At 35.1% G+C, this 17,380-nt stretch overlaps 1 long non-coding RNA gene across 1 annotated transcript in view; it reads left to right on the top strand.

The window, feature by feature from the left end:
• The first annotated feature begins 14,528 nt into the window (after positions 1-14,528).
• LOC148594048 (uncharacterized) overlaps positions 14,529-17,380 on the top strand; it is a 200,581-nt gene continuing 197,729 nt past the window's right edge. Inside the window, exons 1-2 of the long non-coding RNA XR_015913578.1 lie at positions 14,529-14,651; positions 15,004-15,063. This is a non-coding gene — a long non-coding RNA (uncharacterized LOC148594048). The remainder of the gene's footprint in view (positions 14,652-15,003; positions 15,064-17,380) is intronic.

A 17,380-nucleotide genomic window follows, 5' to 3' on the forward strand; every position in this document is an offset into this window, starting at 1 on the left:
AGAAGTATTCTTGAATATTTTTAAAATATTTTTGAATATTTTATTCAATCACCATTGACTGACATCATTAGAATGACTGTGAGATACTGCTCAAACCACAAAAGAAGACAAATGCAACAGATATTTCAGGTCAGCTTCTGTCTCCTCATCTGAGGAAAGTAGCAAAATAATGTTGGATTTCATTTCCTTAGTTAAATAACAGCCATGAGCAAGAAGAGTTAATAAATGTTTTAAAAGATCATTGGGTCCAAGTCTCTATGAGACAAATTAGATGTTTTCCAGGTTAATCTCACTACAGTTCAAAGGAAATAGCAAAATAAGAGCAGCAAGAAGAGTGAATGAATGAGATTCAGAATGAATCACTTCACCCATTTCACATGTCTGAACAAGCATGTTCAAAGCACTCGGGCTGGCTTTGTTATATCTATATAAAACAAAGAGAGTGTATTAGTATCTCTTTTTTTTTTACTCCATTTCCCACTCCAATTTCCCCCTCCTTTCTCTGTTTTTCATTGCTTGAATAGCATTGTACTATCCATATCCAATCTGATTCCTTCCAGATATTGGAGTTACGAGAAATTTTTTTTTTTTTTTTTTTTTTTTTTGCCTTTTAATTGGCTTGGATAATAAGAAGATTTCTTTTAAATATTCTGATTGGTTGGATGATGGTACAAACACACAAGTTTTAACTTGCTCTCCAAAAAAAAAAAAAAAAAAAAAAAAAAATCATGGGACATTTAAAAATGAGTGGATAACTTTGAAGTGAAGGTTTGGAAGAATCCTAATCTGTATGGAACAGCTGCCCCCAGCTCACATTTTAGGTCCAAATCCAAACGTGATACAAAGAGTGATACATACGGTACATGTCAACGAGCCAAACATCCTTCTGTAACTGCAAGGAGAAAAAATAAGTCAAATACATTAACATAAATATACCTTTTTTTGTTCTTTTAACATATTCAGATGAGCCCATTTCAACTCTTTGAAAGCCTAGTGAATGAAAATAAAAGGGACATTATATACAACCTTAATTCTATCACCCTTATGTTGACATTTGCCAGTGGGATTATTTTTTGAGTTTGTAGGTTCGCTGAACTCAATTATAATGAATAGGATTGAGAGTCCCAGAAGAAGTCTTACACTCTGGATTAATGCCATATGCACTTCCCTACTAGCTCATGTTATCTATTTATTTATTTCAGGAGAAATAGCATAAGAGAAACTCAAGAATTTAAGTGATGAATGTTTCTTCCTGTAGTTAGGTCACAGAACATACATCAAATCACATAATGGATCCTCTGCTAATGTGATTTATTTGGAGAACATATCTTTGTAGCTCCTCAGTGCTGTGCTTTATTTTATTTTTTTTTTCTTTGAGAACACCTATGAAATTTCAAACAATCTTTTATTTTATGCCTTTCCCAAGAATTTATTTTATACTACCTTTTCACATGGTATTTTTTAACTTCTGATGATAAATCCTAGAGACAAAGTGAGGAAATTGTTAAGGTAAATAGCTCAAGTTAATTTACACATGGGATTACTATATATATATATTTAATAAGTATAATGAAAAGCAGGTTTCATAGATTATAAACTGCAGACAAAGAAGTGACAGCCTGGTTATATATAGAAATACATACATATATATACATATATATAAAGACATATTTAAAGGGCTGTTTGTAACTTTTATGTAGTTTTGGGTCAGCTACCCTATACTGTCAACTTTCCTGCAGAACACAATAAGTGTGAAAATAGAAGGTGAAATACCTCTCTTTGTGTCAGTAGAGAGGGAAGAAATGTCCTTATGTTATGAGCATACCACATTTAAAAGATGAGAAATCAGTAAATGGAGAGAGGTATGAGCTACTGATGTAAAGGATATTCTTACAATAACTAGGAAATTTGAGAAAGATGTTAAAGAAGCTCCACTGTAAATACGGTTTAGAGTGGTCTCAGAAAAAATATTGCCTCGTATTTTTTAGAGCTTCAGAGAAGAAAAGCTAACATGCTTTTTTAGAGGATGTTATATAACTGTAGCTAGTGGAAAGGTGGACAAAAACACTGCAAGAATAAAAAGAATGAGAGAAGTATGAGGGGAGGTATTCAGAGAGGTGACAAATACATGTTTCATAGTCCATAAGGGTGAGCAGGGATGCTGGGTAAACATGAAGGATAGTCTTTTAAAAACTGATGTATTTAGCAATTGTTTGGATGTGAAAAACAGCTAGAAGTCACACATAATATCATGGTTACTAACATGGATGACGGAAGTGGGTAAGAGAGTGAGAAAATGAAATTAACAAGAAAATAAGCTCTGAAGGTTAAAATGCTGCACAAAGGAGAAGTTCTTTACTAAATATAAAATTTTGGATAAACAGGGATTAATATTTGACTTTCTGAGTGAGATGATACTCTTCCTTCTCAGTGGCTTCTCAAGTTTTGCACTAGGAAACTTCTTTGTAAGGAACAGAAAAAGTGCAATGGATTGCTAACTGTGATTTATTATTTCTTCTTCTCATTTGAGATTAAAATGAAAATCAGTCAGAAAAAAGATTTTTAATCTCTTCATAATAGAGATAGTAACTTTTATGGTCATCCCCTGCTATAAAATAGAATTTATTTTAACAGATGTTTCAATGGAAAGGGATTCTTAAGCAAATGTCAGGTCAAATAAAATTGAAGTGAATGTACTATGCATATGGTAAAAAAGTCATTTTTCACTTGCCCCACATTTATTCTCAGATTATTTTCTCCATCTCATCTCAACCTTGAAAGCATGCACAGAGTGAGCTCGAGGTTTCTCTCATGCATTCAGTGATAGCAGCAGAATGTGTTGCTGGAGGATGGAGAGACAGAGCCTCTGAGAGGGAATGATTGGATTGAGGCTATAGTGTGGGACATGTAGGCTGGAGGGAAAATGGGGTTTCAGGAGTCAGAGGTGATAGAGATTTGGGAGTTCTTGTATATAGAAGGAGGAGGTGGGAAGAGACCCATGGGAGGAGAGGGTTTAGGGGCAGAGGAGGACATTCATATTTATATGCTGAGAAGCCCCTCTCCTCTCCCATCCCAGGCCACCACTGACCTTAGGTCATGTCCTCTTTCTTGGCTTTCTGGATGCCCAATCTTTTCAACTTCTCTCTCCAGTCTCTTATTTTCTGGCCGCCTCATCCCACTATATGAGAAGCAGGCTCTCTCCTTTTTGACAGACAATGAGACTTTTGTTCTGCTCTTACCTGGTTTTGAAACCCGTTCATCCCGATGTAAGGAAAGGTGGTGAGGAAGAGATCTGGGGATGATATGAATCACACTCATTTGAGTGCTTTCAAGTATCTGATGAGAAGCGTTTTCTCAGCGCTAGCAGAAACGTCAAAATAGGTAACTTGTGTTTGCATTGTTATTTTTGACAGCTGCATTTCACACATTAAAATAACATCCCCCAAATATTTTAGAATATTTTTAGAATAGAAAGATTTTTAAGGATGAATTCACTCAAATTATGAAGAGAATCTTTTCTCAAAGAGCATTAACAGTGGCTGAGCAATCATTTTAAATTCAAACTCAGTGATTTAGGTGCAAGGAGGATTTTATGTGATTAATTTACAGGCTGGATTAAGAACAATTTTGTCAGATTCTAAACTCCTCCATAGATTTAGCATTTGAGACAAGTTGCTTAACCTCACTTCATAATTTACAAAAGAGGAACCAATTTTTCTTCACACTTTCATCTTCCAAAAAAAAAAAAAAAATCCTTTGAACAAAGTGAAGGATGGAGATTAATTCCCCAATTTTACCTGTTAAAGTACATTTTTAAGTCCAAGTATTTAACTTGATCCTGACAATTCACATCTGTATAAGCACCACTACTAATAAATAACAGCTTGATACATTTGATAAGATGACTTTGGATAGTGTTTCAATAACATCCCTCTCTGCTTTGTATGATTCACTGATCTTTTCAAACACTGCAAGGTAGAGGGGATATATGTATTTCAGTTTTCAGAATTCCAAAAATTTGGACAAATAAAAAAACTCTAATAAAAGAAAATATTGAAACTAAGTAAATACAGAGAATAAAACATAAAATCTTCTATTCAAAAAAAAAAAAGCACACATAGATGCAAATGCAGGTCAAAAGTTAGTAAAACTTCCTTCTCTTCCCCTTAATAATAGAGATCTAAAATTACTTAAATACGAAAACCTTTCTTTTGAATGAGTTAAATGAGCTTTTTGAACACATTGTTGATGTTTAGAAATCTTAATTAACAGCTGAAAATTATGGCATATATTAGGGACCATTTTCTTGAGTCTTTTTGCAGAGGAAACTAATCTCTTTCCTCCCCATATCTATCTCCCCTGTCCCTTACCTCCCTGGGCACCCTGCCGGCCATGGGGGGAGCACAGTGTGTGTCCACCTTACAAGGGGATGATGAGAGTGTGGTTGTCACCCTTAAGTGACTACCAGCTGCTGCTATCAAATCAAAAATGTCTGGAAAAATTGAAAGGGACATAAGAAAGTAATCCTTTCAAATTGCCACAATATTTACTGGAAAGAGAGGCTTTCAGGGGAAATCAAGCATGTAATCCTATAAGCCCTCTGCCCAGCTATGGCAGGAGCACATGGGGGCACCTATCAAAATATGGTAATGATCACAGTTCTGCAGTTTGTGGAGCAAATGAAAATAATGAACACATTTAAAGTACTGGGGAATTTGTTATTCAAATCTTTTCCATAGGTTCAGAACTATTGTAGATATTTGTAATTAAAAGCATCCAGCTACATCCTTTTGTCTTTTATGTAAATTTACTTAGATCTGAGATAGCAAAAATCTCCCCCCGCCCAACATACACACATTTATAAAAATAGTTGCACCATTATCATGCTTCATAATATCGAACACATCCATTTTATGGCTGCACAATTTCCTCCTCATACTACTGTGCACCAGCAGTAACAAATACAAAAGCAGATCGATTTACAGTTCAAGTTAAGTTCCATGAGTTCCCCATGGTGAAGCAATTATTCCCTCAGAGGTTCTTATTTTCTTTATCACACCATGAATTCCTCACTCAACGAATGTGCAGTTTCCACTGTGCGGTTACTTGCTTTGCAACAAAAATCTCAGGAACAGTATTTAAGGACAGACATTTTTCTTTCTGTGGATGTTTCCTAAATTTAAAGCTTAATCTCTCTGCAATCACAAGGGAAGTTTGCATTCACGAATCTAATCTAAACTATCCATTTACCTTTAAGGCCATAAGTCATTTAGTTCTGAAAAATATGGATTAAGCTTGTTGATAAAAACCCAGGGTGTAACATCACCTGTATTGAGTTGCAGTGAAGTGGTACAACCAATATTTCATATATCTAAGAGCTGGAGGAGATAGTCGTCACTGCTGAACCACTGCTTTACGCTTAAGCTGTATCTGACTGCAAGACATGCACAGAATTGGTTTCAAACTTGGCGTCACACTTATAATTTTGCTTCCTCTACATTCTCCCTCTCTTTTCCCCTCTCTGCTGTTACCTTTAGAGAGTAAAGCCCTGTGTAGTTCAACCAATCAGCATAATTTTACATTCCAAATGAGTATACAGTGAAGCTTAATAAAACTATGGCTATGCTTCTCCTCTGATTCAGTCAAGAAGAATTGTGATAAATCCTCTAGTTTCACAAAGTTAGTAAATTGCTGCAGCAAACTTAATCTCTTTAAATTCACCTCCTTTGGTTTTATGCTCATGTTATTTCTTTCCTAATCTCCCTTTCTCTCTTTTCTTTTAGTTACAGAGTGCCAGAGAGGCCCCACTGGTCATTCACAATTTTAAGCTAGACACTAACTGCTGTTTTCATTCTCACGTTTGTTAGACATCATATGAATACACTGTTCAGAGATTTGATTTGAACAAGTCTCATTTCTGACAATTGTTTATAAATAGCCAAGTGGTGGTTTTGAGGTCATACACAAATGGAATGAATAACACTTTTACACAGTATCAGCTTGTCCATGACCTTTAAGGCAATGGGCTTCTATGAAACACTAGATTTCTGGAATTTGGGGAATTTGGACATTTGAAAATGACTCTTAGAGGCCATGGCGCTGCACCATAACCTTTTGGCTAGTAATTTTCAAAAAAAAAAAATAAATAAAAGGAATTACTGAGGGGTGAAAGAAGAAGGATAGAGTCACTTGAGGATATTTTAGTACACACTATTCTTTTTTTTCTGCAAATTACATAAATATTCTCAAGCATGCACACACACATGAATACATATATGCACTTCTTGACTAATTTTCATATTTATTTGTGCTATTTTTAATTGTGTGGTTGCTTATAGACAGGAAAAACAAAGAAATTCTGGACAAAAGTTGTGAGTGAAGAAAGATCACACCAAGCGGAATGTTTTCACTGAAAGAAGCAGGATTTGAAGAAGATACTGGAATATTACTGTGAGATGGTGAAAAATTCTGTATAGAAAGCTGAGAGAGAACAGCCAAGGAAACTTCGTGATGGAATGATGAAGGAGACATGTGCAACGTGGCAGAGCTGCAGGTGTCTATGAAGGTGAGAACAAGACGAAGAATAAGAAACTGAAGATTCATTAAAAAAAGGATGATATTGTCACTTGAAAGTCCCATTTCATGTCAGCATAATCTGAATGGTTTCAACAGAAATATGGAAGGTATTATTTTCCCCACCACACAAACACATGCATACCACCACTACTACATGAATCATTTATACAAATGGAGGTGTTTATGGTCTTGTCATTGAAATCAGTATTTGCTCTTGAATAATTTCTTCTTCACTCCTCTGTCTATCATCTTTCTGCTCCTTAGCTTTGTAAGTAGAACTCATTAGAACATGGAATTTTCTACAAAAGTAAAACTGGACATGTAGGAAGTATTTTTACTATTCTTCAGAAAGAAGGCATTTCCAAATTTTATGTGATAATGTAATTATAAATAAGTAAATAAAAAAATAAAAGAAGCAAATTCAACATTTCAACTTGGGTGTACTTGGGTGAAATCTAATGACTTATTGCTCGCTAGGACACAGGACAAGTGGCTTCCAGAGTTAATAGTCTTGCTGTGAAATAACTCTGTATCTGAACCACAAAGCAAAAGTAGCCTGAGACCATGTAGCCTTAACAGCTGAACTCGCAGAAACCACTCACAGTGAAAGTGCCTTGAAACCAATCCATTTCCATGGAATACTTCAGTATTGACAAAGCATTATTTTCCTCAAAGAAACAGTTTGCTGAAAAATTCTCAGTAGGTTTTATTCAAGACCTGAGCTCCTTAAGAGCAAAAAACTGCTTGTAGCTGTTTCCTGATAGGCAACTTACATTTTAAGAGTTTCCAACAAACTTAGGGGAAAGAAAAGGCCTCTGAGGCATATTATTTTCTTTTAAAAACATGTTCATCACCTGTGTTACACAAAAGGTAAAATGGTCATAATATACGCTATATCATAATATTATTGCAAATAAAAGTTATAATAAGAGACTAAAAGGGAAAGAATATGTGTGTTATCCAGAATTACCACTGAAAATGCCGTTTACCAGCAATTTGATAACTGGTCAACCATCTATGCTCACTAGTTCATGATTATTATCTACATGTTTTCCCATTTATTATCTGCCAGCTGAGGCCAATTTTCAGTCTATAGCAGCTGTTTCTGTGGAAAATAAAAGAATGTCACTTTACATTTTGGTGCAGCATGAAAGAAATGTCATCTTTATGCTGAAAATGTACAGTGATACACATTTTTTCTGACCTGAACATGTTTTATCAATTCATGCTCATGAAAATGTCATTTGTGGCTTGCTTTTCTTCTGTTCTTTAACGGATTTCCAACCTAAAAAACCCTTTTTTCTAGTTGTTCGGTGATCACTGTAAATTTAGTACTAACCTCTCATACAAAGTCCAGAAACATATAAAGAATTTGTATTTTCAGTGGTGTGGTTTGTCATTTAATATATTTAAGTATAAAAGACAAGGCAGGGAGGGAGAGAGCGAGGGAGGGATGTCTTATATTTTAATGTTTTAATGATTATTTCTGGAATCTACCTATTTTTTAATACATCAACCACCATATCTAGAGAAGATAAGCTTGACATAGGACTAACATACCATTCCTACATCGAGTAACTATCTAGCTCTAAATATTAAGAGAGAAGAAAGCCACATATCATCCACATTTAATTTTTGATTCTAATTTATAAAGGGACTCCTCTGTATTATTCACAAAAGTATAAATCCCTCCATACCTTTGATAATCCTTTTATGCTTTCATGTTAATATGACAGAGTACAGAGTATTAATTATTAAATACTGCTTATAAAGTGCTGTAAATATATACTACTTTACAGAACTTGAGAAAAGCAATGGCTCCATTTCTAATGAGCTTACTATAATTAAATTCATTGTTGAATCTAGAAGTTAAACCACACAGCAAAAATGTGTAAGTGGTTCAAACCACTTACATGTGTACCTAACTAGTTCTTGAGTTGTAAAAATTAGGAATAGCCCTTGTACCAGTACATTCAACTGCATGGTTAACCATAGCATTTATAAAATAAGCAGACAGATAATTGGGAATGTTGCAGGTAAATATGTGTAGGTGCGTTGAAAGGCTCACCTATGAGGTCTAATAGTCCATAATATCTAATGTGTATTTTTCTCTGTTTTTGGATAAATATGCTGTTTATAATGGCATGCTTACAATATCTAGAAGCAAGAGTCATTCTACCCTCTGTCCTCCAGACACATGACACAAATCCCTTTCCCTTCCCACATTATACCTTTGAGCTGCAGCACGGTTGTTTGCATTATGTGGCTTTGTTTGAAGTGTGAAGCCCATCTACAAACCATTTTATTGATCATTTATATGTCCTTCTGGAATTGTTTATACTTACAGGCAAAGATACAGAACATGGGACACAAAGTATCAGAATGAAGTGTGGGATAGAAGATGGTGGAATATTTTTTATTATTTATTGTTATTTATTTATTTATTTATTATTTTACATTTCAAAAGAGTAAAGCTTATGATGATTGAGTGAAGAAAGGTGAGATACATACAAAGCTGTAATGATGAACTGTGGCCAGAGACTGCTCTTTTCTTACTGATACGATTTTTGAAATTTCTATTTTATTTACGAATTAGGGAACAGCTTTGGACAAAGCTGCATGGATTTGTTACTGGTTTTGCCTTACAGACATGCAACAGGTGATTCATAAGCAACTTCTCATGGAGTCTGGTCTGTCCTGAACAAAATGTCCATGACGCTGCTAGAGGTGAAAAATTTCACAGTTGGAAGTTATGTCTAATTTCATGAGACCAGCAGAGTTGATCTACAGCTGCTTCCATAGAAGAATCTGGCCTTATTTAGTACTCTCTTCATATGTGACAATAAACTTTTCTTGTTAGATGTCTGCCCCTCTTTGGACATACCAGGGTTAATGACAGCAGTACACTTGTATGACTGAAGGAATGAAATGAGCTCTCCTGTCTGATCTACTTCCTCTCTTATCCCATCTTTGTAGATCACCATCTGGGCTGCCCTGGACCTGCAAACCAAAAGTAGTTGCACTGAGGAGAGACAATATTGACTAGGTCTATGGGCAGCCTTCTGTGCCAGGCAGATAAGGGCAAGCATGATAATAGCTTTTAATCACAAATTACAGCTGCCCTGGTGGTGATATAGATCAGCAAGCTAGGGACAAGATACTTCATGCATGTGCACTCTCCGTTCTATGATGCATTATGCCAAAGTGCTAGCATGGAAAATCCAAACTGTTGGTTTAATCAGTAAATATTAGCTACATACTGTTAAGCCGAGATATTTGCAGACAAACCTTGAAAATATAGGAATCTACTGTCCTACTCTTGGGCATTTCCTATGGAATTTCTGCAGGAGCCAGGCAAAAGTTTTGTTTCTAGGGGATTATCTTTGTCAGGAGAAGTGCTAGGTTCCCAGTGTTATGTACAAATCCATGCTTTTCTTGTTTATTTGCAGCATATGTTCCTTGGCTGTAGTACATGCCACACACTGTGTGCTGCTCCCATAAAGCAGATGCTACAAGCAAACAAAAAGGCATGAATTTATCTTTAATGTTAAAAATGCTGAACTAGCATAAGAACACTATGCAGAATAAAAATATCTTAATTTTCCCTGGCAACGACAATTTAAAACCATTTACTTCATAAATGGTGGCACAAAGTTTGACCCCGCTTTAGAAAAACTGTATTTTCAATTATCTCGTGGACATTTTAAAACACTTAAATGGTCTCTCTAGGTTTTTTATATATTGATCATGCATCGATATTTAATCCTTTATTTTCTGTGGATTTTTTTTTATATAATTAACTTAAATCTAATGCATTAATTTAAAACAACTGCAATTTATCAGACATCCTCAGACTATTAAGCTTTCACAGTCATTCCGAGAAATTATTTTATGAGAATAGACATTTTTGTGGTAAATGGTTCCTGAGGTATTATTAATGCTGTTGCTATTATTTACACTTCGCTATCATTGATATGGATTGCTTTTAATCCCTTTTTTAATCCCCCTACAGAACACATTCTATTCTTTGAAAACCATCAATAATTTATTTGGATTGTCATGTCTTCTCATAGTGTCAGGCAAACTGGTCAGGTCAGTGACATTTTTGGTTGCTGTTAGTCATCAGTAGCATAATCTAAGCTGATGTCTTGCCTTATTTACAGATGGAACGATATGAACCAATGGTCATCCTAACGTTTACCACTAGTGTCTTGAAAGACATAAACCTATGTTTTCATTTTTTCATGAATGGATTGATTAGCAGGAGGGATCAGATGTTCCTAATGAACAGTTCATCCAACTTTTCTTGATTCATCAGATCACGACAATCTTTTTCAAACAAAGTAGACATACTTCATTTCTGTAAAAGATCTTCATGTGAACTTGACAGTGAGTATCATCACATTCTTTTCAGATAATTTTTTTTTTATCTGACACTCCTGCAAAGCTTTCTTAATGTATTTAGAAGTGAATTTTTTCTTAGGTTATCATTATTCAGCCTGATTTGAAGATATGCTCAGTACAAAAGGCAGCTTAAAAATGCTGTGGTTTCTTTTAAGGAATATTTAACCTTATGCAAGCTATTCATTTTTGAGCGCAACTACAAACAAAAAATCAGTTGTCTATCATAAATTAAATAAAATGTTTCTTCCTCTGCAAATTTTTGCAGACAGCAAATTCATTCTTTTTGCATATTGTGGAAGCATTCCCACTTATAACTAGAGAAACTTGAGTAACTACCATACATATTGAATGTGAGCAGCATATCTCCACAAGATTTGTAAGTCTCCAATTATGGGAACCAAGGGAAGAATTTATTGTTTTTTATGTAGGCCTAAAGAAGTGCTATTCATATCTAACTTATATGAGATAAAATAGTAAAAGATGCTTTGAAAATTAACAAATATTTTTCAGTCTAAATTATTTCCTTTTTTATTATTCCTAATCTTTTTTCTTTTTAGGATCCCATCCTGATAGTTAATAAGTACTGCCAGTGGGTGGTTAAGCACCTCACCTCCCTTTGGTTCAGTACATCACAGGATTAAGTATGAACAGTCAGCCTTACATCTATGCATATACTCAAAGAGGAATCTCAAGGGTCTCAAGGAAGGGAAATAGAATTGAGCTGGGATTTGATATGCTCTGTGCATCTATGAGAGTGGATTTACTCCAGAAATAAAATTGGTACCATTTAAATAGAGTCAAAGAGTGTAGTAGAAAGTAATTTAGAACACTGGTTTTTATTTGATTTGATTCTTCACATTCTATCAAGCATTTCCCTAAATATTTTTAGAGTGCTAAGACAAAAACAAAACAAAGTGTAGATTAAATAGGTAAGTAGTATAGAAAATTTCAAGAGATCAAAAGTCAAAGTTGTTTACTATCTAAGCAGTTCTTTATTTCAGCCTAGAGTTCCAGCTAAAATCTTTTTTGATTATATAGAAGGCTTACATAGTAAATTCTATGAACTGAATATATGGAATAAAGACAAAATTACTTTTTTTGCATCTTAAATTCTGGAATTCTGGTAATTGAAATAAGAATTAACTAATGACCTAATCCCAGACTATAGGAGTTACCCTTCTAAATATTTCATAAATGCTTTGCAGGGGGAAGGTGGCTGTGGAAAAGGAATGAAACTAACCAGCTTAGACTATATAATTCAATTGTTCACTGATATGAAGATATTTATAATCTATTTATTATTGCAATATATTGACTTTTAAGAAAATATTAAATGGAATGTATATACATATCACTATCTATCTATATTTGTAATATAGAAATAGAAATGATACTGGAGCACCTTATGAGGAGTGGCTGAGGGATTATTTAGTCTGGAGAGGAGGATGCTCAGGGGAGACCTTATCGCTCTCTCTACAAGTATCTGAAAGGAGGCTGTAGTGAGGCAGAAGTCAATCATCTCCTCTCCAGAATAAATACAGATAGGACAAGAGGAAATGGTCTCAAGAGCACCAGGGGAGACTCAGGTTAGATATTGAGAAAAATTTTTGCACAGAAAGAGTAGTCAAAGATTGGAACATGCTGTCAAGTGAAGTGGTGGAGTCACCATTCGCCATCATTTGCAGTGATCAAGAAACACGTAGATGAGAGGCTTAGGATTTAAAAGGTGTAGTGTTGGAGTGCCCACGGTTGGACTCGATGATCTCAAAGGTCTGTTCCAACCTTTATGATTCTATGATTCTGTGATTTATGCATTTCGTCAGACAAATTTGAATCTTTTATCTTTTTAAAAAAGCAGAAGGAAATAAAGCACTCTTCCACTTTTCCTTACCATTTCATAATCATAGAATCATAGAATTCTTAAGGATGGAAGGGACCTCTAGAGATCATCTAGTCCAGCCCCACTGCACACCGTGTGTGTGTCACCTGTGGGTGTGTGCATGTGGCACAGGACTGCATCCAAGCGGATTTTGAAGATCTCCAGAGAAGGAGACTCCGCAACCTCTCTTGGCAACCTGTTCCAGGGCTCTGTCACCCTCACTGTCAAGAAATTTTTCCTGAAGTTCTTGCGAAACTTTTGGTGCTTCAGTTTGTGACTATTACCGCTGGTTCTGTCAGTTGCCACCACTGAAAAAAGACTGGCCCCATCCTCCTCACTCCCTCCCTTGAGGTACTTATAGACACTGATCAGATCCCCTCTCAGCCTTCTCTTCTCCAGGCTGAACAGGCCCAGCTCTCTCAGTCTCTCCTCATAGGGCAGATGTTCCAGGTCCCTGATCATCCTTGTAGCACTGTAGAACTGGACACAATACTCCAGATGCGGCCTCACTGGGGCTCAATAGAGGGGCAGGATTATCCCTCCTGACCTGCTGGAGATGTTCTTCTTAATGCACCCCAGGATCCCATTGGCCTTCTTGGCCACGAAGGCACACTGCTACCTCATGGTCAACTTCTCATCCACCATGACACTCAAGTCCTCTGCAGAGCTGCCCTCCAGAAGGTCAGTACCTAGTTTGTACTGGTGTCTCCAGTATTCCTCCCCAGGCGCAGGATCTTGCACTTTGCCTTGTTAAATTATCCTATATAAGTTATACATCCATAAGAAAACAATAAAATAGGACTTTGATTCTTATAATCATATCATACTTGTTTATTTAAAGATCTACTCTTAAGCTAATTAAATTTTTGTTACATAAGAATGCAAATTACAGTGCATCTCAATCTGAATTTATTATTTCTACATTAAATGTCAAAACTTAAAGAAGATTCATCAGGATTCAGTTACAAAAGTAAAAATGTATATAAGAGAGTAAGAATGGTTTTTGGAGTAGTCTGATATTTCCGGGCCTGAAAATTTGGAGTTCTCTGATATGCTTTTGTATATCTGGAGGACTATGGATAGTCCTCTGAGTATATTTCAGGAATGGCCAAAACAAGTTATCTCTAAAATAAGGTGGATTGGTTAATCAAATGAATTAAAGTCAAAGAAAAGCTATAAGAAAAATAAAAGTGAAAGCTAAACAGCTGAACTATATCAGTTTTAAATGGTCTCTAACTTTATCCTGGTTGCTTAGTGGATACGTTCCTCATACTCTTCATTAAAACAGCCTCACCAGAGAAAATGAAAAATACTCATTGAGTATGGATAAAATTCATACCTAAATGCATCTGCATAAGATAATGAACTGTCTTAGGCCAAAGTAATCGGGATTGTCACCCAAATCAAAGACAGTGAAAGTGGAGGCCGAGGAGGCTGAGCTTGCCTGGGACTGAAAGATGCACTCATACTAGATCAGAAGCAGAGGCAAGCTACTTAACTGAAGGGGACAATGGAATATATATTATAAAAATATGAACTAGCTGAATGTGACCTATTTAGCCTAGCAAAACAAAGGGTGAGTGAGTATAAGAATGCTGTCTACAAAGCAATCCGGAGAGTGGTTTAAGCTTTGGGGGGAAGAAGATCTGTTTAAGCAAAAGAGAAATACATTCATGTCTGCGAATACATTTAGTCTAAAAGTGTAAGATTCCCAGGAGAGTCAAACCTCAAAAATGGCATATATTTAGCAAGGGGCATAAAAAATAAGAAAGCCTTTTATTACTATGAATGAGTAAAACAAAGGAAACTTGATCTGTTTCAGCAAGAGAGGCTGTTGAGAGATGATGCTGAGAAGACCTTTGCTGTTACAGTTGATCTTTTAATTTTTTAAGTATTTTTTTCTGTTGAAAAAGTCGGCTGTGACCAGGTGGCTAGCACACTTTACATCATTGCCAATGATGTAAAACTTTTGTCTGGAAAAGAGAAAGAATAGTTTGGAGACCAGATTTAGATATTTTTCAAGTACCTGGACCTCATAAAACTTACTGATTGCTTCAAGATTATCTTTGATAACTTATAGGTGTCTGGGCTTCTAAATACAGCCACACTGACACACTGATTATCTTTAAATGTACATGTGGCAGTTTGAAAGAAAATCTGGCAAATAAAAACTATGGTTGTGTCTGGCTTATTTTCAGTTCCAGGTAGGGGGAGAGAGGTAAGGGGAAATGAATAAATAAATATAAAATTACAGGCTATTAAAATCATCTGTACCACTGACAACCTTAATGTTTGTACCTGGTGGGTAGCTTAGCAGAAAAATTTGTCGTAGATTAGCATGCATGTATGAAAGTGTTTGTGTGCATGTGTGTGCATATAAAGGCAATGAAGATATATGAAGGCCATAACATATAAAACAGGAACAATGCAGTTTATTATCTAGGTATTATTTCCAAGACTAGTTGTTATACATTTTAAATGAGAACAAATGCCCACTGTCCAACTCTATGACTTTGGGATGAACCGTGGAAATCCACAGTGGGTGATGCATGGGAATGGATCACCCTTCCTCTTCTAGTATATGGTGGAGCCAGGCTTGCTAGGATGTGTGCCATCTATGCTGAGACCAAGAAAGAGGTGGGGCTCAGAAAATTTTACCAGGAGTTATAGAGTTCTGGTGGGGATGGACATCACTACCCCCAAGGTAAGATTAGCCCTTGATGTAGATCATAACAAAAGATGACTAACAGCCAAAACAGATTTGTCAAGAAAAAGTCACACAAAGTCAATCTAATTTTATTCTATAATTAGTATAGAGGACAGGTAAATAGACAAGTAGTAGATGCATACATCCTGCTAGCGAGCTTTTAAACCATCTCAGAGGTTTAGATGAAATTACAAAGTGAATATGAAACCTTATTGTAAAGATATTTTCAAAGCATGTCTATAAAGTCTTCAGAGTAAGGATTCTGTTACAAATGTTAATCCACAATGCAGGTGTTATAAGCGGGGAACATTAATTTACTGTTCAGAGGATTTGATTAGTTGTTTGGTGTGAGTTGATTAAAATGATCTAAAAAACAGTCTGAAGAAAAATACAATGCAATTCAAAATGGAAAAAAAAAAGAAATTTTATTCATAAGAAAGAAAACTATTTTCATATCAAAGAATGGAGAATCAATAATTAGCTTAGAATACTGTCAAAATAATTTCTGGTTCTTAATTTGATGGAAAACTGAACTTGACTGTGCATAATTGTTGTAAAACGTTGAAATATCATATTGAGATATTTGAGCGGAACATCTGAAGTAAAACAAAAGAAATAATCTTAGAGTGTCAATGGTTAGAGAGCTCAGTCAAAATAATGTTCTTACATTTTCCAAATGACTTGATGACCTAAAAAGAGGCAAGATTAAAGCAGATCTCTACAAAAGGTAGAATGCTGCAAGGAAAGACTGAGAAAGCTGGAGTAATTTAGGCTAGAGAAAATAAGACATAGGGAATAGATGATAATATATGAAGAATACATTAAAACTATAGAAGAAGAGAATAGTACGTTCCTCATATCGACATCGAAGAAGTAATTTGTTTCAGCAGCAGTGAGTGAGGTTTAGATTAGTCATTAAGAAAAAATGTTCTAATATTACATGTAGAGGATTGAAATAGATTGCTTTATAGTCTCTAGAACTGAAAATATATAATAATAGGTTAGACAGATATCAGTCAGAACAGAAATGTATTTTAGCCTGCCTTGGGACATTAGTATTGCTTGAGTGAAAATACTTGTCCTGACAGGAAAAAAAAATCAACCTTTTTAAGATGGATTTTGGCACATATATAAAGAGATGGTCATATTTTGGTAGCCAAATTACAAATTGCAATGATAAATCCCCAAAATTCCCTAGCATCATCAGAAGTCTTCAAAAATTATATGCTTTGTCTTCAGAATTGCTCAGAATATTTTCTCATTTTTAAAAATTGGCTTCCAAGTGTATTTCCTAGTCTGAATTCTAAGCTCCTATTTCCTAAACACCGCTGATATTATAAGAAAATGTATTCATCCTTTGTTTTTTTGTTTTGTTTTGCTTTGTTTCTGTGATAAATCCTCACATGTCGAAATTTTGTCTTAATTCTAAACAGAAGCAGATTTCATTTTGTATTAGTTGAAATGTCCCATTTTGAATCAATTGAAGTTTCCATCGTATTTCTTTTTATTTCTATTTAAATTGTGAAATGTCAAATGGAATACTCAAATATTTCTTTAAAAAATACATTCTTTATTGTTTATTTAAATTCTCCCTCAAGATTATATACCATTTTGGTGAGTCTTGTTTTTTATAACCCGCATAAATTCACATCATCCTGATGAGAAATGAATGCTCTATAGCTCTAGCTTGATCCTCTTTGGATGAATTTGAAAGTTATTCCTCTTTTTGAAAAAGGGACTTTAAAAGTCATGAACAGAAAATCACATTAGCTTTCACAAAGTTGGATAGAAATGTTAAAGCTTTGCAGATTTTC

The sequence above is a fragment of the Tinamus guttatus genome, unplaced genomic scaffold (assembly GCF_059628265.1).
Source record: "Tinamus guttatus ecotype Peru unplaced genomic scaffold, ASM5962826v1 Tinamus_guttatus_pri_ptg000306l, whole genome shotgun sequence".
In the NCBI taxonomy this organism is placed as follows: Eukaryota; Metazoa; Chordata; class Aves; order Tinamiformes; family Tinamidae; genus Tinamus; species Tinamus guttatus.